We start from the raw sequence: 23,939 nt of genomic DNA, 5'->3' as shown, positions 1-23,939 counted from the left end.
CATAGGATTCTGGGAATATTCCTTGATTCTAGAGCATTCTAGAAGGATGCCCAACTCTTATCTTATCCTAGGAACTTAAGTTTGGAAAGGCTATGGATCAATTACTCCTCTATCCTCTCATCCCTTTCTCCATGGAAACTAACTCCAATTTTAGAAAATCATTCAATGCCCAATTTATGACATAACCACCTACATTTCCCTATAAATTGACCATTCATCATAGTGATCAGGGGCTAGAATTTGAATATTGTAGTGAGATACTGTTGGTTTGAGACTTGAAATCATTGTCAAGTAATGTTATGTTGTTGGATTGATGTGCCATTGGTGTGATGAGGGTTTGGACTAAGCTGGATAAGTGACACGGGATCAAACCACATTGGGTGTAACTTCTCCTTCTATCAATCAATAAAGTTATTTGTTCCTTTTCCCATATTCATGTCTATATCTATGATGAATGTATGTTCAAATTTTGTCGATTCCATTTTTTTATAGTAGATAGATCATATTATTTTACTGTTGTCATCTTTTGTTTATGTTGGAAGGTACCAATTGAGTGAATTCAGTTTGAACAGGAGCAACGGGAGAAATTCAAAGGAGATCAAAGGAAGCTAAAGATCACAAGTAGGTTCCTTAATATTTTCTATCTATTGTAGGAAAAGGTTAACCATATTTACTTCTATTGTTCTAAGTGTAAATACCCTCTTAGGGAAGATGTACTTATTCATAGGTATAAATTCCATTTAACAAATTAGCGACCGTAATGGGGAATGACTATCATTCCTAGTAGTTTACCCTCATCATATTACATCCTAGTAGACTTTAATTGACTTCATTGGTCTCTTTTCAGTCATCTTGAAGTGTTGTTTGGTCAAAAAATGTGCTTGAATGTCTCCTGATTTGACTCTCTGGCACCAGCGCAGTGTTGGTCTTGACACAGTGTGCTGCAGAGCAGACTTAGCTTAGAGACAATGCACTGCACCTCACTGTGTTCCATTCAGGGCTAAGTTGATCCCTGTCCAGCTAAAAAAATCCATCTTTTTCTTGGGTTTTCCCAACTTTTCTTCTAATGTTTTTTGCTGAAAGATCAATGTTTTCTATGGTTCTGAAATTAGTTTGTATTTCTTCTCCTAGCCCTACATTGGCCTTGATTGTTTAGTGTTTATTAAGAGATTTATTTATCATTATCAATACATTGTCAAAGTTAGCTTACATCGATTAGTATTTACTTTTCTAAAAAGAATTGTCGTAGAGTATTCATTTCTTTGAAAAAGAAACTGTCGTAAGTCTTTATTTCTTATGAAAAGCATTGATTGATCATTTGTGCCTTTAATTTCTTTATGTTCATCTAAACATTAAAGGAATTGAAAGAAAAACATGCATAATGTATTTAGAAGTTTGTGTGTGCTTTTAAGAATGGTATAGGGAACGCTGCATTAGATGTGCTCTATGCTCTTTGTTTAAAGATTTTGATTGCTCTATCCCTTTTAGTTACAGTTTTCATTGTTTAAATAAAATGAAAAGAATGTTGCTCACTTTAGTTGCATTCTAGGAGTTTCAAAAACATCACGTGGTGAACCTGAAAGGAAAAATTTTAAACAAGATCAACTAAAATTTATCTCAATCAACCTAATGGAGCATTGTAACTTAACACATAACATTTAGAGGTCTAGGCTAGACATGTGTTCCTACATCATTAAACATAGTAGTTGTCACTAATGGTCTGCGATACATTCTAAGTGTAATACCTCATTACAGGTACGTAAGTATATCGTAGCTCGTCAACGTACCTTCGGGTATATATGGTGGTGTTATAGTACGAAAAGTATAATGGAATGCTCTCACTGTGAGGTTTCACATTAGATATCGCTAACATGGATTGGGCCTCCACGTACTTTTAGGTATATTTGGGAGGACTACATTAGGTTTCTATCCATCCATAGGCAACTGATTTGGCCACCTTGTATACTGTGATACACTGAAAACAACATTTAGGGAGATTTCCTGCATGTATGTTAAGTCCTTGGTTTATTGAGGCAATATATTACGGTTCACAATTACTTGGTAATCCTTTTGCCTAGATTATCCCTCTTTTGTTTTGTTATGTTATTTTGATTAAAATAAAATTAATTGACCGTAGATAACATCCTCCACATCAATACTTAGTTGATCTTAGGTTGAGACATATGGCAACAAATTTGGAGTCCATCGATCAAGGAATCCCTTTTGATGGGAATCATAGTCCTTTTCCTCCTTTCGGAAATATTAGTGCTCATTATATGGATACATTGTCCCTTCTGGAACTTACCATCGGCTTGCCAGTATGGTTTTTCTCAACCTCCTTGGCCCCACAATTGAATATTCCTATAACTGGACAAAATCAACCTCCAATTAATCCTAAAGTTGACCCTTTACCTTCTTTGTCGGTTGTTTCTTCCTCCCCTTCTTCCTCTTCACCTGGTGAAAGTATTGACACTAGTAACTAGGTGGATAAGAAGAAGAAGAAAGGGAATAATAAGAAGAAGAAGAATAAAATTCAACAAGGGGGAAACCAAGCAACCATTGCTTCGAATGCAACTTCTGATGAGAAACCGTCTGATAAGCCTCACAAACTTCGATATCCTTGCAAACTTTGTACGGGAGACCATATTCTTCAAAATTGTTCTGGTATTCCTCAAATCTTAGAAGAATGGTCTTCTGATTCACATCATCTTGTGTCATCAACTTATGGAGATCATGATAGTGACACACCATCAACTAGTGGTATTAAAGTTCATGGAAAGAAGGGTAAAGTTAAGTTTCTTTGTAGGTTATGCGAAGGGAATCACCCCATTCACCTTTTTCCATATCAAGATGAAGCCCGAAATGTGTTGGATAACTGTCCTTCTTCTCTGCAGCGACTTCCATATGGTTATAGGAGACTCTCCCTTAATCCTTCACTAGTTGATGAAGTGACTGACCCAAATCAACCTTCAGTCAAAACCACTCTCTCTGAATGTGAATCCCATGAGTCTATACCTGACCAATCATAGGTCGAGGAAACCATTGACCTGATTTCACCATAAGTTAATTGTACATTTCCCATAGAGAGTGAGTATGATATCACTCAGGTTATTTTAATTTCTTCAGATTCCAATGAGCTTGGAGGCAACACTCCTGTTCTATCAAGACAAGAGGAAAATCCTCTTGTTCTTGTAACTCAAGGGGGTAATTATCATGTTCTTATGGTACCACCTCCAAGTAGTCTGGTCACTTCCTTTGATTGGAATTGACTGACAGGATGTTGTCTTCCTTCTTACGTGCCTTTTCAGATCATAGTACAAGTTTATAATATGATCATATCCATAACTATTATAGATGAAGGTGCATCTATGAGTATCCTTTCCTCCACTGCTTGGCAGGAGCTTGGTTCGCCACTACTTGTGCTTATTACCCAGAATATGTTGGCTTTTACCAAAGGAACTAGTCAACCATTAGGGATCCTTCCTCAGTTGCCTATTACCTTGGGAGGAAAAATTGTTTATCTCAATGTGATGGTAGTTCCGGGCCCTTTAGATTACAATTTACTTCTTGGGCGTGACTATGTTTATGACATGGGAGCTATTGTTTCAACACTCTTTCGAGTGATGCGTTTCTTGCATGAAGGCAAAATTGTCACCGTTGACTAGATCTCATTTCTCGGTCCAAATATGGCTTCCAGTTAACCATCTTCCCTAAATGGTCCTTTTTTCCCAATGGTATCTTCCCCGCCATAGGTCAATTATGTGGCAACCCGTTCCATGCCTACATCAACTGACGATCAATTCCGTGATGTTGTGCATTATGCACTAGGAACATTGGAACTAGATCTCTCTAATGGATTCCTTGCTACATATCCCTTCTAGAGCATTATTCTACCATCTGATCAGAACCTCTTGGAAGTCATGACCTCTTATGGGTCATGATCAAGGAATCATGAGCATAGTTCCTTGTCTTTTGTCAAGCTCATTAAAAAATGAAACAAGGAATATGAGCATAGTTCCTTGTCTTGTCTCAAGTTCATTAAAAATGAAACAAGGAATATGAGGATAGTTATTTTACTGTGTCAACCTCATTAAAAAATGAAACAGGTCCCAAAGCATAGTTCCTTGTCTTGTGTCAAGCACGTTACAAAATGAGACAAGGAATCTGAGCATAGTTCCTTGTCTTGCGTCAAGCTCATTAAAAAATGAAACAAGGTCCCCTCTAGCAAAGTTCCAATTCAATTATTTGATTAGATCTCGTAAAATCCCAATTGATTCTTTTACTTGATCTCGTAAATGAACCTTCATTCCATCCACCTGATAGCCATGAGTAGTCTACTTAGGAGAATGTAATGAAGCTTGCGGGGCATGCACCTAGAATTGAGTCATCATGCTGGGGGCATGTAAACCAATCTCAAGCATAGTTTTTTCATGGTTCAAGCTTGTGTAAAAATGAACCCATCTTGTGTAAAAATGAAACTAAATCCAAGCATAGTTTTTTGTTTCAAGCTTGTGTAAACATGAAACTGAATCCAAGCATAGTTCCCTATGGTTCAAGCTTGTGTAAACATGAAACTGAATCCAAGCATAGTTCCCTATGGTTCAAGCTTGTGTAAAAATGAACCCATATCCATTTTAACCCTAATGATTTCCATTCTATCAGCCTCTTCCGTCAAATGAGACTTGGTTTTTCTCCTTCCTTTGTCACTATCTGCTTGGCCAATCATACACTTTCACTTGGTTGTTTTACCCTTTTGAGGAATAGTTGCAATGAGTGGTCTTATTAGTCAGCCTCCTCACATAAATCAACATGTTTTGAGAAGTTCCAACATCACCAGAACTAGTTTTTATCCGATACACCACTCGTTCCTCTAAGTGGAGTCCTCTTTAAGCTCTGTTCGGACTCTCAAAATATGAAAAGATTGTTAGGTGCTTGTCCTTTTCAACTCGTAAACTAATTGTAAATGACATCTACTTAGTATAAGTTTAACCCTTTTCCGGACTGAGATAGATTACTAAGAAAAAGGAATACGTTGATCGAACATGGTCAATAGGTTCTCTTTATATTATTTTACACTTTTTCAGACTTGGGAGACAAATTTATGAAAAAGAACTTGTGGAGTTTTCTTTTTGTCCCTTTTCAAACTCTCTAAACATGAAAAGGACCGAATTCTCATTGTCGTTAAACTCGTTAAAGCATCAAATAGCGACAAACTTTTCTATCATGACAAGACCGAGTTTCACCTTCGCTAGACTTGTTAAAACATCACATAGTGATAGATTCACCTGAAGGGTGGGATTATACTATAAGCATATGTTATCTTCCTCAAGCTTGTTTTAAAAAATAAAGAGGTATCGGTCAGCAATGACTGGGGAAAATGGGAAAAGGGATAAATCACTTTATGGTAGCAAGTCACTCTTGAACATGACACTTTCACTTCATCTCTGTGACTATTTGGGTTGGGTTATCTGCTTGATGGTTATCATACCTATGGTCTATCACACCATCCATCACTTTGATTTCATGTCAATGCTTCCAATTCATTCAGTTTCACTGACATGTTCAAGAGAAGTCACTCAGTAAACTTCATCCTTTGCAATACTCATAAACCTTCATTTTCATAACCTCCACTCCTGAACATTGTGTCATCAATCACATTCTAGTTTCAAAATCATTACACTCGTTTCATGTTGTTGATGGGGGATACATCAAGGCCCTCCTACAATGATTCACTTCTTGTTGACATCAGCACATTATCCAAGACGTTGAATTAGAAAGACCCTTCTAGTACCTTGAGGATTGCATATATCAATGGCAAGTTTCTCGCTTCTAGCGACAGGTTGACATTACATTACTTTGACTGAAAGACTTTGTATGATGTTTGACATCAAAAAATCTATTTGCACCATGTAGAATGTACTGTAGTACCTTGAGAATCATTATCATTATTGTTGATTTCTCTCGCGTCTGTTAACAACTTACATCATTGGTTGGTAATCAGACTATGTCTTCCCATGTTTGACTTCAGATCACATTTTCACCTGCTTATACTCGTACTTGAGTGAACAATTGGAAGAGATAAAATACCCCAAATCTAGTTTCATCCATTTGGGCTGTGATTTCAGGAGATTACTAAATCATCTATATAATGGCTTCACACAGATGGTCATCATATCATGGGTATATATCTGTAAACGACTATCTGATTTATGTACATGTAATGAAAAGTTTATATGATGAGTATGGTTATGCCTTCCTTTAGCAATTCATGAAGAATTCAAAGATATCGTTATATTATGTATTGTAATCAATGCAGGTCACCGTCCACTTTAGATCCTCCTCTTCACATCATAAATCATGTCACTCAACATTATCATTTTCGACTTCATGCTTTAGGGGGAAATTGCTACAGGTTTATTTGGGCACATCACTCCCAACATTTAGATCAATACAATTAGGGCTCATCAAACCCTAATTTAGTTGCTACATGCCCTAGAGAAGTCATCAAATTGAATGCTTTCATCCATGAAAGTTTCCGACCTTGAAACCCTACTAAAATGCCTCCTTGGGGCACCAACGCAACCTTGGTCAGGGGTAACTGCGTTGCAAAGCAGGTAGGCCCATCCAGACCTGCACTGTAGTGGCCTTAGGCCCATTTTTACCTACGTTGGGCGAGAATGAGCGAAATTGACATAGGATTCTAGGAATATTCCTTGAATCTAGAACATTCTAGAAGGATGCCCAGCTCTTGTCTCATCCTATCAGCTCGACTTTGGATAGGCTATGGATCAATTATTCCTCTATCCTCTCATCCCTTTCTCCATGGAAACTAACTCCAATTTTGGAAAACCATTCAATGCCAAATTTATGACATAACCACTTGAATTTCCCTATAAATTGACCACTCATCATAGTGATCGGGGGTTGGAATTTGAATATTGTAGTGAGATATTGTTGGTTTGAGACTTGAAATCATTGTCAAGTAATGTTATGTTGCTAGATTGATGTTCCATTGGTGTGATGAGGTTTTGGACTAAGCTGGATAAGTGACACGGGATCGAACCACATTGGATGTAACTTCTCCTTATATCGATCAATAAAGTTGTTTGTTCCTTTTCCCATATTATTGTCTATATATATGATGAATGTATGTTCAAATTTTGTCGATTCCATTTGTTTATAGAAGATAGATCATATGCTTTGATTGTTGTCATCTTCTGTTTATGTTGGCAGGTACCAATTGAGCGAATTCATTTTGAACGGGAGCGACAAGAGCAATTCAAAGGAGATCAAAGGAAGCAAAAGATCACAAGTAGGTTCCTTAATCTTATCTATCTATTGTAGGAAAAGGTTAAACATCTTTTCTTTTGTTGTTCTAAGTGTAACTACCCACTTAGGGAAGATGTACTTATCCGTAGGTATAAATTCCATATAACAGGTGTCACAAATAAAGTAGTTGATATGTTTCCTAGACCATCTTTGAATGCTTCAGTAATAATGTAGTATAGTTATTTAAAACATGAAAGTTATATACAGCAATATAGTACAGATGCTGATTTCAAAGATATTTATGAATCACTAAATCATGGGGCTCAGGTGGAAGAAGTTAATTATCATATTCATGACAGGTTGTTATATCATATGGGTAAGTTGTGCATACCACAGACATAAAGAGCACATGTTATTTGGGAAGCACATTCTTCCCGCATTTTAGGACCTTTTGGAGTAAGAAAAACAATGGCACAAATTCAAAGGCATTGTTACTAGCCTTGCATGTATGAAACATTTGTTAAGTAAATTTAGGGATGTGTGATGTGTTTGACCAACAAGCCAAGCAATCGAAAGATTGGTTTGTACACGCCACTTATAGTTCCTTTGCGAACATGGGACAAAATTTCCATGGATTTTGTTGGAGGACTTCCTATGTCCAGGAGAGGACATGATTACATGTATGTTGTGGTTGACAAATTCAGTAAGATGTGAATTCTTGTTTAGTGAAAAAAGCAAATGACAGCTAAATAGGCTGCAAAGATGTTCTTTGAACAGGTATGGGTTTATTTTGGGTTACCTACTTCCATTATTTTTTATCGAGACACTCATTTTGTAGGAGAGTTTTGGTCCACTTTGTGGGGACTCATGGACACAAAGCTGAAGAAGAGCACAACTTTTCATCCATAAACTGATGGATAGATAGAAGTGGTGAACAAGATAGTCATACATATTCTTCGAGGTTACTACAGTAAACATCCTAATTTGTGGGATGAATATTTACCTTATGTGCAACATGCTTACAATCGAGCCTTACATTCTTCGACTAATCGATTGCCATTCAATACATGTTTTGGGTATCTACCAACGTCACTGATGGATTTCATGTTCGGTGAAGAGGATAAAGTGGGTGAACATGATGATGCAAAAAAAGAAGTTAAGTTCATTCAATGGATACAACAGATACATGGAGTAGTGTAGGATCAGTTAGAGAAGAGTCATGCCAAGTACAAAATGTGCCATGACAAGCATCGAGTTGATCATAATTTTTAGGTCGGCGATCAGGTATGGTTGTATATCAGTAAAGACATGTTGAAAGGAAAAGGTAAGAAATTGAAACCTGTCAGGTATGGCCCTTTCAAGAATGTGGAAAAGGCTGGAAATAATTCATTCCGTTTAGATTTACCTCTTTGCATGTGTATTTACTCAGTTGTAAATGTAGAAAATTTGAATTTGTATGAACATCCGATGATCATGGATCCCGAGGAAGATACGCAGATTCCGACTATTAATGATTTGGCACCTGAGTATATGAATGAGTTGCAAGAAGATACCATCTTGGACAAGAAAGCTCAAACTTCAAGGCATGGAGATGTTGAATATCTTCGAGTGGGACTCAAGGGCATAAATCCAAGCAAGGCAAGGTGGATGGAGATCAGAAGAGTGAGGGAATTGTACCCTCACCTGATATCTGCTTAAATCAAAATTTTGTGGTCCAAAAGCTTTCAAGTGGAGAGGATTGATCCAGGAGGATCTTGTCAGTCTAGTATATTGAGGGAGTTCAGTTCATCTTCAGCTTCATCAACTCGCCAGTATGGTATTCAGTTTTATTCATGGTGGATGTGGTCCAAATTTTCGATATGGGTTTGATGGTTAAATGCCATAATGTGACATATTATATGTAATGGGTTTTGTTCTAAGGTTTAAAAACATAAAGCTAAAGGTTAAATCCTAAAAACCTAAGTTAAAGGTCTCAAACCTAAGTGCTAGCACTAGAACCTAGCATATAAGTCCTAAACCTAATGTATAAACCTAATACATAATACTAAACCTAATGTAAAACCCACTTTCGCACTATGGAATAACACATAAAAACAATAACAAACCTATACACAGTAACCACGCGGAAACCACAGTGGAATCGTCAACGATGTGAATGGATTGGAAGAGAGCAACCACATGGGTAAGGAAGGCCTATAGGTAGAATGAATAGTTCAAAGTTGACGGGAACCGCTGGGAGGTAAGCCACAATTGTCGGATGTATGCTAGTCACATGCACCATCACCGCCGCCAACTGGAACTGCCAGAAACTAACCTACAAGGTCGCAATTAATGGTAAGACCACCCTATTCACATGGGCAAGGTCAACCTCTCCACGTAGTTACCTAACTGTTAGTGGGTTGGAGATAACCCAAAGTATGTTTATGATTTTTTGTTGAAGTTTATGCTAATTATAATGCAACCATCATGTAACCTAATACAAAGGTGCCCTCTAGTAATAAGACTAAGACACTAAACCTTTAATGCAACACATTCATGCCAAGATTTCCATTAGGGCCTCAAATGATCCTAAGGAGTTACAAATTTAGCCTTTGTTCATGAAGAAATGAGAGTCATTTTGAGACTTGTATGTAGATGCTGAGCCAGAGAGGCAGTTGTTGTTTTCAATGTATCTTGGCCATTCAGAGGCGGAATTGGGAACAAAGACAAGCATTGGAAAGCTAGGAGAGAGAGATTTCTGTTGATAAAGACCAAAAGTGCTAGTGTGCACATTCATTATAGTAATTTTCCCGTGTAAAAGACCTCTTTCAATCAATCCTAATAAATTGGATGCCCATCTTGAAAATGGACCCGAAGACGTAGTCCATCAGGGACGAACTTTGTAATCAATTTTTGTTGTATTCTATCTCTGTTTTTGCTACAAATTCATGTTCAATTATGTTTCTTAAGCTCTTTATTAAGTCTTGAATCAACTGTTTTCCTTTAGTCTTCCACATTCACCATATAAGGTTAACGATAAATTCACTATTGGAAACTAATCATTTCTACTTCAGTTTTGGTTTATGATCAATATCAGATCAATACAAAAACCTATTGATCAAGTGAAGTTAGAGGAAAATGTTAGCAAGGAAGGACAAGCTACTACAATATCAACAATTCCAAAATATTTTGAAATAACTTTCATGACTACAAGAAAAGAGCTTCTAGCGAAGGTTTTTGCAGAAGCCCCTATAAAAATATCCCAACAATCCATTTGTAGTGGACGTGGTGGTGCAAATTTTTTAATGGATGTCTTTTTGACGATGCATATACAATATACAAATACACCGGTGCTTTACTATCCATACAAGCAATCGTTCCGAATAGAACATGGTGCACCATGGAAGATTTATTTTTATAAAATAAAAAAACATGGTTCGCTAAATAATAAAATGCACTGGTGCTTGAATAATTGATAGCACCGGAAAAAGTTTAACTTTTAAAAATTGTTGGTGCTATATACACTTGCAGCACCGATGCCCTTGTTGTAGTAAAATGCCTCGGTGTATACCTACAAGGAGCACCACTATAGTTTTTAAATTTCAAAAAAATGTGGTGTTGTATTCCAAAGAAGCACCATTGTTGTTAATGTATTAAAACACCCTAGAGTGTCTTCTAAAGACTACTACTAGGCAATTTTTAATTAAAAAAAATGTTGTGCTATAGGCAACAAAGCACCGGTGCGATACTTATATTAGAACACCCTGGGGCATCTTAACAAAAACACCATTATAGATTTTTTAATTTAAAAAAAGGGTGCTCTTGGATATATGATGTACCAACACGGTTATAATAACACATAAGAGGAGGGTTAAATAAAAGAAACCTCCTCGCTATAAATTTTATTTTTACAATCTACAGTGTTGGAGAGCTCTAAAGCACTAATGCCACTCTTGCCTCATGTAAGCACCCTGATGTTGTTGCTTCTCTTGCTCACCATCTTTTTGTACCATGCTTACTTCCTGGCTTTCCAAATTTCTCAAATGACGGTAAAATTTGTTTTTATCAATTACATGTCAATAATGCCTTCTCGATGAGAAAATGCCTAGTAATGTCTATGTTTCTCTATAATTTAATCTTTTAGAAAATTAGAATTGAAAATTAGCTTAAAAAATCCACTATTTAAAAAAAAAACAAAATTCTTACACAGTGCGCTCGATATGTCTGGGTCACACTGATAGTGGTGCATCATGTAAATTTACAGGGTGCACTGTAGTTCAACGCATGAACATAATGCACCATTATTGTTGCGATGCATTTCATAAATGAGAACACATTGGGAAAACTATAAATTGTACGTTAGTGCATACATTTTTAAGTTACACCTAGTGCACTTATATTTATAAAACACACCATAAAAATAATATCAAAAAATATAGCTCAGTGCATTCAATATCTTGACTAGTGCGAAACGGTTATACATACGCACTGATGCATAAGTGAGATGCACTGTGATGAAAATTTAAATATTTGAACCAACAATAGTGTGTTATACAGATGTCTACACCAGTTTCGGTGTGATGGTATTTGATAGTGCACCAGAGCCAGTGCATTACTATTTTTGGGTGCACTGGGTTTTTTATTTTTAATTGAAAGTTATGTTTCCATATTTATAAATACATTTTTCATTTAATAAAAAAAAATATTTTATGTATGAGGCTAATGTATCTTAAATGTCAATCATGTAATGGAGATGTCAACAAAGGGAACAATAGTAGGAGTAGGAGAAAATGGTAGACAAATACGATATGGTCTAACCATGGGAGTCAATAAAGAGAGAGAGGGATTTATACCATGGACGTATTAGTGCAGCGAACTGAGCACTCTTGAGGAATGCAAGCCTAATCAAGTATTGTGAGGAGGCTACATCCCTGAAGATGCACTCTATATTGTTAGCACATTTGGTCTATCTGTGGAGTGTCCAGGAGTAGGGTTTCCATGTCAGCCTTGATGCATGGTATAGGCTCTTTAAGGAGGACATATACTTTATCACTGATCTATCCAGGAGAGGGGAGGATTTTCTTGAGTTCCTTGATGTACCCCATGGGGTTGTAGCAGAGAGTAAGCTTTCCTACTCTCAGGGATATGCTTGGCTTCATGTAGTGCGTCTAACATATTTTCAGGTGCATGGTGGACAGCTACAAATTTCTTCTTTTGCTACATAGGAGGTTAGGTGCCTCACCTTAGTGGTCACCACCATTACACACTTTAATAGTGATGGGAATTGAATCAGTTTCCATATTCTGTATTATGTCGATTCTTTGATTCAAGTGATATGATGTATCAGATTGTCTGCCATTTTTTGGAGGCAGTTTTGTATGGCTTTAAATAGATGACATGTGATGATACATGGGAGGGAAAGCGTTCGTTTCACTTTATAGTTCTTTTCTTTATTATTTGATAGGTTTCTAGAGATGAGGCCTACATTTGACCATCACCATCCTAGGCCGATGACTGAGGTCCAAATGCGCATATGGGGCCAGATGATGCTCAAGAGGGGCCTGCTGAAGCATCCGACCAAGATTTCCTCCTAGGCACTGGTGCTACTAGCAAGTGAGCTTGACCATGAGTTTATCTTGTTTCTCTTTCCGTACATGGGGATTGATTGGAGACAATGTCCCAACATATTCTTCACGCCGATTGAGCCTCCAAATGATAGATGTAATATTAGTGCTTAATTTAATTTAATTTAGTTTCATTTTATTATTTAATTAGTTAGAATAAAATTTATTCTATCATGTTCTTTAACTTGTTTTATTAAATTGTTTAATGAAATTGTCTAATTATTGTGGTGTACTATATATTTTGTAGACATCGACACATTCCATGGGGACATGCCTCCTCCTCCACTGGATGGAGGGGATGAGGAGATGGGTGAGGCCCAAGAAGGTGAGGCACATCCTTACGGGGCTCTGGGCATCCAGGGTCGTAGGGTTGGTTTGAGATTTCGGATGCAATACTGCTACAAATTATCCAGAGTTTTGGTTGAGGAGGGAGTTTTCCCTGTGAGGGCTCGAGACATCAACACAGATCCTAGGTTCTTGGATCTCTATATGGAATATCCATGCAAGATGATGTATCTTATGCATCATATCATCAAAGCTAGTAGGCTACTAGTAGTGATGAAGGATGTAGGGCATGCAGTGGTAGATATGTCGAATCATGATGATGAGGGTGGTGATCATGGTGATGAGGGTGGTGATCATGATGATGAGGGTGGTGATCATGATGCTTCTAGTAGTACTACCCCATTGGATCATGGTCAAGGTGTCGGTGATTCTTCTAGTAGTACACCTCCTCCTCAGTCACCTGATGATTAGATGTTAGGGCTAGAGGATGTGCCTTATGCTTCTCCTGACAAAGCAGATCATCCACTTCCTCCTCCACCTTAGAGTTTCACGGAAATTGAGGCAGTAGTTGACCACCCATCATCTTCTACTACAAACTAGGCTCTCACTACTACGTCTCTTATATTAGATATTTGATTGCAATTATTTGACTTGATGTAGTTATTTGACTTGTTTTTATATATATATGGTGCATTTTTTTCTTCATGTTTATTTACTTAATTTATATGTTGGTGTTGATGTGTATATTGTTAGGTCATGTTATATATGTTCAATTAATGTGCGTGCAGATAGATGTGTATGTGATAGCAATTATTTGACATGAGATGCATATTAATTTGAGGATGTGTGTAGTGATGATGTTAGATTACATTTTTTGTGTTTTTTTTAGATGTGATCACGATGATGATGCCCTGTTAGATTATTAGAATTGTGTGCTAACTAATGGAATTTATATGTGCTAGAGGTGTATATATTTAGATGATGGTAGTGAATTTGAATGTGTATCTTAGATGATGTTTATGTTTGTTAGATGGTTATCATCATGATGTTTAATTTTATGAAATAATATTTATTATAGATTATGTATTGGTGAACTTATATCAAACTTTTATATATGAAATTGCATGCAAAATGACTTTAAAAAAATGCAAAGATATTTTTATAAATTACAAAGTTTAGTATGGTTGAAACTATGATTGTAAAATTACGATAAATATTTTTCTATTGCTTAGATAGTTCATTCATATTCATTCTAACTTAATTAGTAAAATATTTCAATACTCACAAGGAAAAAATAATTAAAGGTAAAATAATTTAGTTAGTTCTTAATAAGACAAAAATGTGTAACTCATTCAATTTTTAATATAAAATATTAATAATAATAAATTATTAAAAAATACGATTTAACGAATTCAATATTGGTTTATAGAATTCAATATATTGATAAATTAAAAAAAATTAAGTCAACTTTTTTAAAATTAATTTAGATTTTTTTTTTTTAATTACAGAGGAATCGGCAACTGGAGAAGCCTCGCAACTCACGTAACACGGGGTCGATTCTGACTGCTAACACTATAACCCCTGGGAACTGTGCACGCCCCTCTCCATAGCTCTGGGCTAGTCTAGGGGATTTGAACTTGTGACCTTCAGTACGGAGCTCGCATTTCTAACGAACTTCACCTCATTGTGATTACCAACTCGCCTACCCCATGGGGCTTATAATTAATTTAGATGTAATATAACTTAAAAAATCTATTTTTATAAAATGTAATTTATTACTAAAGTTATGAGATTTTAAATCAATTTAAATTTAATATTTATGGAAATTATTACCAATTTAAATTAGAAATTTCTCTCTAAAGATGAGGATCAAGAAATGTAAAATAATGCTTGTGAAGTTACTTGTAGTTGGGGATTTTCTCTATTGGAAGTTCTCCCTTAAAGATGCAAGTGATTCTTTTTTCTAGTAATAAAGATATAAAATTTTGGTGCTACTTTGGTTCTTTATTGTTGGAAATAATACTGAGAGGGGGGGCGGGGGGTGAATCAGTATTATCAAATCAATATAACTTTTTCATTTCCATATTCAGATTCATATACGCTACTTCAGTTAAGGCAAACTGCATGTATAGGCAACTGTTTTTAATGAAACAAGCGTATATCCAGTAAACTTATGATTCAGTTAATTGATCCTTAATGAGTGCATTAGAACATTATTAACCATATGAACAGTAAACAGAAGCAGTAAAATAGAACAGATCATCACACACAAGAAGCACACATGAACACCATGATATAAGGTGGAAACCCAATGTGGGTGAAAACCACCTGCTGCAAGTCGTCTCTATCTTCTTTTTAATAAGAAACTTCTTTTTACAATATTTCTGTACTGGTGCAGTCTTATACCAGTACACAAACTTCTACTTGTAGAAGGTTACAACCTTCTCTCATTCTCCAGCTTCTCCTGGAAGGGAGCTGCAACCCCCTTTGCTCTTGTACTAGCCGATCCTTTTACTAGTACGTAGGTGCCGGCCTACTGAGTGCTCCAACCTTCACTCGTTTTCTAGCTGCTATTGGAAGGGACCTACCACCCCCTTAACTCTTGTACTAGATGATGTACTTGTATGTAGGTGCCGACCTACAGAAGGCTACAACCTTCTCTTTCTTCCTCTAGGTACCACGTTTCATAATTTTTCAGACTGGATACTCCTGAAGCACAACACCATAATTTGAAGGCCACGTTTCATCCAATTTTCATACTGGACCCATAAATATCATTGAAGCACAAAAACGATTACCACTTGCATCATCAATCTCTGGATCACCCAATACTGAATCACTGAACCCTGTCAACAAAAATGCAGTCACCAGAACATAAAGCAGAACACCAAACTCTGCAACAATGTCCAGATCCAATTATATCATCAAAATCATGCATAAGAGTGCATACGCTACTTGGAAGAGCCGAACCAGTATGTATACGCAACTTCACCAAAGTGAACCAGCGTATATGTCATTAATTGCTTACTTATAACTTCGCTGCACTTCCTGACTTCAAACATACCTAGATCATTACATATACAAGGATAATACGTGTGTTAGCAACTAGATCTAGTCCATCAGATCACATAAAAATAAGTCATTATGATTAGATCAACACTGAAGCTAAACCCATTCAACCAATCTGAATATGCAGAATACTAACACCAGTAAACAGTCACCAGAACTCAGACTTTGCATCATCAACCAGAACCACCTGTAACTTCAAATATGATAGTGTATATGGTATACGCTACTTAGATGTATATAACCTGCGTATGTACGCACTTTTATCAAAGTCAGCCAATGTATACATCTGTAAATATTCATTCATGAGTTGCAGCTATTTCAAACTTAAGTTATACCCAAATCAGAACATTACAAGCATCAGTACACAAATCTAGAATAAGCATAATCAAACCATATAGATATGATTCATTCCAAACCATTTGATCCTGATCTATCCTTAGATCTTCTTCTCCATCAACCAGTGAGATTCCTCCTTAGCTCAGATCAAGCAAAGCATCATGAACCCATAACCTGCATACTAGATCTCATACTTCCTCAAATATTCAAGACTTTCTGAATGCCTTTGCCTAATGATCTTCTTCTCCTTTATAGTCTTAGGCCTTACTCAATACCATGGTCCAAAACCATTTAAAACCAATACTAGGGACCCAATACCTGGGTTCAACACTTCGGACGCAATACCAAGGTCCAAAACCATAGGTCTAAATACCACGGACCCAAAAATAAGCTTTCCCACATGTACGCGCTTTTCCGTGCATGAAAGTGCGTGCATACGCATATGCGACTTTTGATTAGCAATCCTGCATGTATATGCACCTTTGTATATAGTGAACCTGCGTGTATAACCTGCGTGTATACACTACTTGGTATATAGCGAACCTCCGTATATACGTGACTTGGTATATAGTGAACCTGTGTGTGTACACGACTTGGTATATAGTGAACCTGCGTATACGCATTTCTTTCTTCATTCTTTGTAGTTTGATCATCAATTCTTTGCTACTGACCTGCTACGCTATGATCTGTCATCTGTGTGAGTTGCCATCAAGGACAACACTTGTATCATAATGCCAACATTTATTTACTATTGTACTAATTTAAATTTAAGTCTTTTTAATATTAAATATGAGTTAAATAATACAAAAATCATACTATATTAGATTTAAACTTTTGACAGATAATATATTTGATTATTTCTTAATGAACAACTCAAGAAATGTTATTTTTTCCACATACTTATCATGAGCTAGTCACTAAAATTCACGTTTTCAAATTTCTCCTAACTCATATTACGTCATGTTCACAATTATAAAGACATATCTACTTTAAATAATTTACTTATATATACATAAAAATAGATATTTATTTTACATAATATAAATAGTAAATAAAAATGCATCACCAAGTCTATTTGAAAGTCAAACAAATGTCTCTTAATCACCATCACATTATTTATCATTTAATTCTTAGCCATAAAATATTTATTAATTCAACTTTCATTTATAATAACCATTGAAAAGAAAAGTTAAAATTGTTCCATTATCCATGAAGAAAAAATTAAAACCTCTCATGCATCCATCTAAGCCCATTGTTTCTCTTTGTTCCATAAAAATATGCAATCAACATTTTATACATGCATAAGACCTCCTTTTAGTTTACATAATGTTGTAAGAACTATAATTTAAATATAGTAAACATGACTTTACCTCTCATGTTAAGAATTCAATCTTACATATTAATACACAAATTTATCATTGCTAAAGTCCTCATAGAGTTATGACTACATGATTTATATTATTTTGAATTAAACAAGAAGAAAAAGCATGTGAACTAATTAATAAACCAATAAGTATCTAAATCTTGACTAAATCTTCAATGTTGTTTCTGAATTCACTATTTTCTCATTTTGGTTATATTGTTCTCATTCCTATTTGAGAAGGATTGTGACCTTGAATTCTTATTATCATAGATATTGTATGAAATTGGAAATACTTATTTTTAAGTGTAATAATGTTTCCATTACAAAAAAACATGTAAAAGAATTTGTGAAATTTACTAGTTATATAAAATTCCAACAAGACGAATAAAAAAATATATTTAGTGAAATAAAGAAAACAAAAGCATACAACAATTATATTATAAATGATGAAATAACACAAGTACATATCACTCTTCATTGTCATCACCCTGATTATCTTCCTCACTTGGCTTGAAAACATTGTTGTTCTCAAAAATATGTTTTGATCTAGGGTTGTTCCTAATACAAACCACAAATCCATATCTAACACATCTAGGCAAAAAAACATTTGGTTGCAGTGTTTTTGGAAAACATATGGCTCCCTAGCTTCATGCCACACCTTTCTAGAGTTGATAGATAGAAGCCCACTATTGTGATCTTCCTTTACATTATTATGATCAAAGGTGTCCTTCCACTTGCACCTAAAAATAACACATTGGAATGAAGAGAAGCCCACTTGAATGATGTCTTGTATCTTTCCAACATAACCTAACATCCTCTACATTAGGTTTTGATTGTGGTGGCTAGCATGACTATATTGGTTGATATCAACTTCCACTCCATAGTCTTGTGTCATGCATCCATCATCGACATCCTCCATGCGACAATGATGTCCATATTCCCACATAGATGGGAACAAATGCACCTATAAAAAAGTGAAAAAATCATAGTGTCATGTTTCTAATAACCCGAAAATAATTCATATATCTATATATATATATATATATATATATAGTGCATAGGAGATCAAAACATGCATTAATATGAAGTTTAATGTGAATAGTTATTGTGTAGAAATTTGACAAATGATAAACTACTTACTCTTTATCATGCACCTCTTTCCATTCGTTTAGAGAATCTCCCCTTCTCTTTTGTCTTCATCCCTTTCATCATCCCAAATTGTTGCACCTAAGTTGTTTTCGATCTTCTTGATGTACTCACTTCCATAATATAAATATTCATATGATATATACCCCTCTGTTATAGACCCCTCAGGTTTTTCCCTTTGTCGAACAAAGTCTTTCAATCTCTTCATGTACCTCTCTAAGAATAACATCCTATGACAAGGAACCACCCCGACTTATTCAACCTCATCAACTAGGTGAATTTAAAGATGAACCTACAAGTCCATAAAACTCACCAACAGTTCCTTCTCAAACATATAAACAATATCAGTTATCTCTTGATGCCACTATGGATTGCTAGCCATATGAATCTCCTTTGATGTTATCCAACATACAAATGAAAATAATTTAGATATGGCATGCCATAGGTCATGGGGGAAGTCATGGTTCACCCACCCATGCATGAACAAAAGATAATGACACTACAGAGTAAACAATACATTATACAAAAACTAATTATAAAATATCCAATTTCATAAAAATAATAAAAAATTATAAAATCATGTTTTTGACATACATACTCTTAGAAGGTTCAAATGGTCATGCGATTTGAACCCCGACAAATGGTCTTCCACAGTGAAGCAATGTCATAGCGAAGACCCATATAACGAAGGCACCCTCACACTCATTATAACTTCCTTTCCCAAAGAAATATCATCTTTCTTTAAAATCCATGGGACATCACCTTCTTTGAAATATAAAGAGGGACCAACCTCTCCTTTAGTTTCTTGTCTTGACCAATGTTTCTTTTTAGTTCGATGAAATAAGATATATCCTAATAGTTAATGTGTCAATTTTCTTCGATAATATGTGCCTCCACAAAGAAGATGAAACATTTTTAAATATATGCATAAGATCTAGTAAGTGGGAAATCTTAATATGTTCCCAATATGGGAGCTCATAAAAGACAAATTTCCTTTTCATTCCAATGGTAAATTTCTCAACATAGGTGTCGAAGAATTATGGATCATCAAACATGGGCTCTCCATTTGAATTGAACAATTATGAAAACTCCTTCTCCTTATCTCTCTCATATTCTCTAAGCCATTTAGCTGGCATCATTATTGCAGGCCTTTTGGGTTCTCTTTGGTTTACCATTGAAAGTGGATGTTTCTCTTCTATAAGGGCGTTATTTTGGGTGGAATACCCTAGAGTAGTCATACAATGGCTTTCATAGGTGGTCGAATGAACTAGCCTTCAGATAAGTTCCACAACATTTACATCCATGATACCCTTTTGTTACAATACCTGTGAAATTATTTAATAAAATATGACACGTTAGCGACCATGAATATCATAAAAATTTCAAAAAAATAAATTAATATGAGAAACAATATTGTCACATATATAAAAAAAAAAAGTCAATAAAAATTAATCTACCAGAGAAAAATCCTAAGACTGGATAATCATGAATGGTGTAAGCACACATGCCATACAACATAAAACTCCTCTCTATTGTGATGGGTCTTGATACATCGTACACATGTATCCCTTCCCATAATTCCTTCAATTCATCTACCAACAGTTGTAAATAGACATTCATATTCTTCACTTGTCTTCTACCAAGGACTATGAGAGCTAACATAAGATGTTCATTCTTCACAGACAACCATGGGGGGGTATTTTTATTGATCACTACTATAGGCCAAACATAATAGTTGGTGTTTTGGAGGGAATATGGGTTGACGCCATCCATGGCTATGCTGAGTCATAGAATTCGTACTTCATCCTTGAATTTTTTAGGCCATGTATCCTCTATATGCTTCATGACTATTGAATTTGTTGGGATTCACATAACTCCTGACTCACATCCGTGTGAGGCATGCCATCCTTGCAACATAGCTAATTATTTACTAAGGAAGAGTCTTTGAATCCTTGGGATTATATGCATGTGCCTCAATATCTTATGAGTAGGACGATGTGTTTTACTTGTTTTTTTAATTATGGTACCTGTCATTCCCACAATTCAGACATATCTCTTTGTTTGTATATTCTTCTCTATATAGAATATAATCATTCATACATGCATAATATTATATGTAATCAACACCCAACATTTTCAACTATTGCTTTGCCTCTTCGTAGCTACTTGATAAGACATTATCACTCGGAAGAACCTTATATTTGAATAACCTGTAGTTGGTGGGGAATATAATTGTACAATGTCAATATTTAATGTTCGTAAAATCGACCATTTTTTATGTTGATTGTGTGAAAATATTTCTCAAAATATAAGGGACTTGATTGATCATGTAGGTGAATTACCTCAATATTGTCGAGAAACATGTATTAAACATGCTAAAATTTTCTTTCAAGTTATACAACAACATCATTGTCCCCAACTAAGTAGACTTTTACTTGTCGTCATGTCTAAAGAGAGGGGTGTTGGAGCATAATTTAGGATTTCGAATAAGGTATCAGTGATATGAGCACCATCACCTAGCTCATCATTCTGGAATGCATCTAACAACATTACCTTCATGGCAGTCATATCCCATAATTAATCATCCATACTATTATCATTATAAAAAAAATTTGGACAACTTGTATGGTTTAAAAGTTGTAAGTCAGTCTTGGTCAAGTCATTTCTATTGTTTTGTTTAGGGAGTCTAAAACATAGGATAGAGTCTTGTTCCCATTGTTAAATAAGGTCAACAATCTTGTTTTAACTATCATTAGTCCCACATTGGTTCATAGCTGTCATGTGTTAAGATTGTTTTAAAGTTGGTATGTGCTACGAAATCAACTAGGAGTTTTTGTAGCGCAAACTCATAAAAATACACTATGTGTGCTATGAAAACAGGGATCCGTAACTAGGAGATTTCGTAGCGCAAAACCCAGACTTTGCATTGGCTGTGCTATAAAATCGGGGATTCGTGCCAAATCTTGTCTAGCTATCTTTTCCATCAAAATCCATTAATGTTTCATCACCATGTGTCAGTCCTTGAACCATGCCTATCACATGCAACCATTCATTCTCATCATTAGATTTGTTAGATGTCTTGTATGCATTCTTTCAAATTTCAAGAAAAGTAAGGTGAGGTGAGTTAGTCTTGGTTTTTACCATGTTCCTTTGATGCATAAGAAGACAATTGGCAAGCTTAAGGATGGCACTCAACAGAAATTTTTGAAAGCTCAAGCGAGGTAGTTCTCAGTTTCAAATTCAAGCGAGGTAGTGTTCAAACCGATACAGTGCAGGTTTATCTTCAAGTTTTCTTGCAGGGATTTCATAGACATGTCTGAAGAAAGGAAAATTCACAGATCAGGTTGGTGTCTTAGAGCTGAGCTTGAAGTTTTAGATGTGCTCATGAGAAGCAGAGAGGTTGAACATGCATTCAAACAGGTGGGTTGTTGGAGATTCTGTGAAAAACTTCAAGGTGGTCATGTTCAAGTAACCAAATATTTTGCTTTCAATTTCACTGGTTTGAATTCAAGAGTTGGAGTGCTAGAAATTCCAATTTCTCCTGAGGTCATATCTGTAGTCATCGAGATACGAAGAGGCCAGGAAAGATGGTTCAAGAACTTTAAATCCAAAATGGCACCTTGCCAAGAATTTTTGAAGTCATAATTCATAGGCTCAAACTTAACCAAATCAATGCCTAGAAGCTATGTAAAGGATTCATATGGCAACCTGCTGACATGCATCCAAAGATATTTTACCTATGAGGGGAGATACCATAAGGTGTACTCTTACCATTTTAAGCTCCTCTTACATTTCACTGGAAATATATCTCTTGATTTACCTTTTTATCTGTTTTGTAGCTTAGGCAAAATGTCTGATAAGGTTCAATTGAAGAAAGAAGCTTGTGAAACCTCCTTATTCCATTATGGGTTGATCAAGTTGATTGTTTTACATGAGCTTCAGAAGATTGGAAGAGAATGGTCTACTTTCTTGTTTATGACAGGATTTAAAACTAAAACAAGACTTAGCCCCAAGGCTAAGGAGATTTCTGCACCACCAGTAAGTCATCAGGAGGAAGCAAGATCAAGAAGATTTTTGAAATTGAAAGCTAGAAAGCAGGTGAAGGAGCCTATGACACCACTAGCAGTTCAAGACACCCCTCAACAGTCACAGAGGAAGAAGGTTCAGATCAATGAGGTGGTACAAGAGCAGTCTGTTAATAAAACTGTCCAAAGAAGAGTAACAAGAAGCCAATTAGCCAAGGAAACAAGGAATATTGTGATTGTTGATGAATTCCCAGCTTCAAAGGGAAGTTTGAACGATCTCCTCCAGGCCATCGACATAGAAGAGACTCCTCTGGTCTAAGTAGAGCTACTTGAAGCTAGCAAGAACAAAACCAAAAGAGTTAAATCTTCCAAAAAGCTTCAATTTGATGACCAGGTCTCAAATTTTGTGTTCAAGCCCAGAAGACCTATGACAAGACGTTCAAGAAGGATACAAGAGGCACAGCCAAAAGCAAGTGACACAGGGGAGGTAGAAGAATTACATGAAGAACTTGTGGTTCCATCAGAAACATCATCAAAACTGCACCAAGATGACAGAGGTAAGGCAATTATCACTTAGCAAGAGGAATGTGGTTTTGAAGAGGTAAAAAAGAAATTGAAGCTTGCTAACCTTGAGATTGCCAAACTTAGAAAAAAAGCAAGGAAACATGTAGTTAAGGAAGCCAATTTCAACAGAATGGAGGTTCTGTGGGAAGATAAAATAGTTTCAATACCTGAAGTAGTTAGATGTCATGCTCAATATTTCACTTGGATGGTCCCTGCAATAAAAGAGGCGAGATATATCAGAAGGGTCAATGAAAAATTGAGAACTGGAATCCGAATGAT

The sequence above is a fragment of the Pinus tabuliformis genome, chromosome 3_2, assembly GCF_031772625.1.
Source record: "Pinus tabuliformis cultivar Carrire ecotype Pingquan chromosome 3_2, CPIR1, whole genome shotgun sequence".
Taxonomy (NCBI): Eukaryota; Viridiplantae; Streptophyta; class Pinopsida; order Pinales; family Pinaceae; genus Pinus; species Pinus tabuliformis.
Note: the sequence above shows the minus strand (reverse complement) of the source record.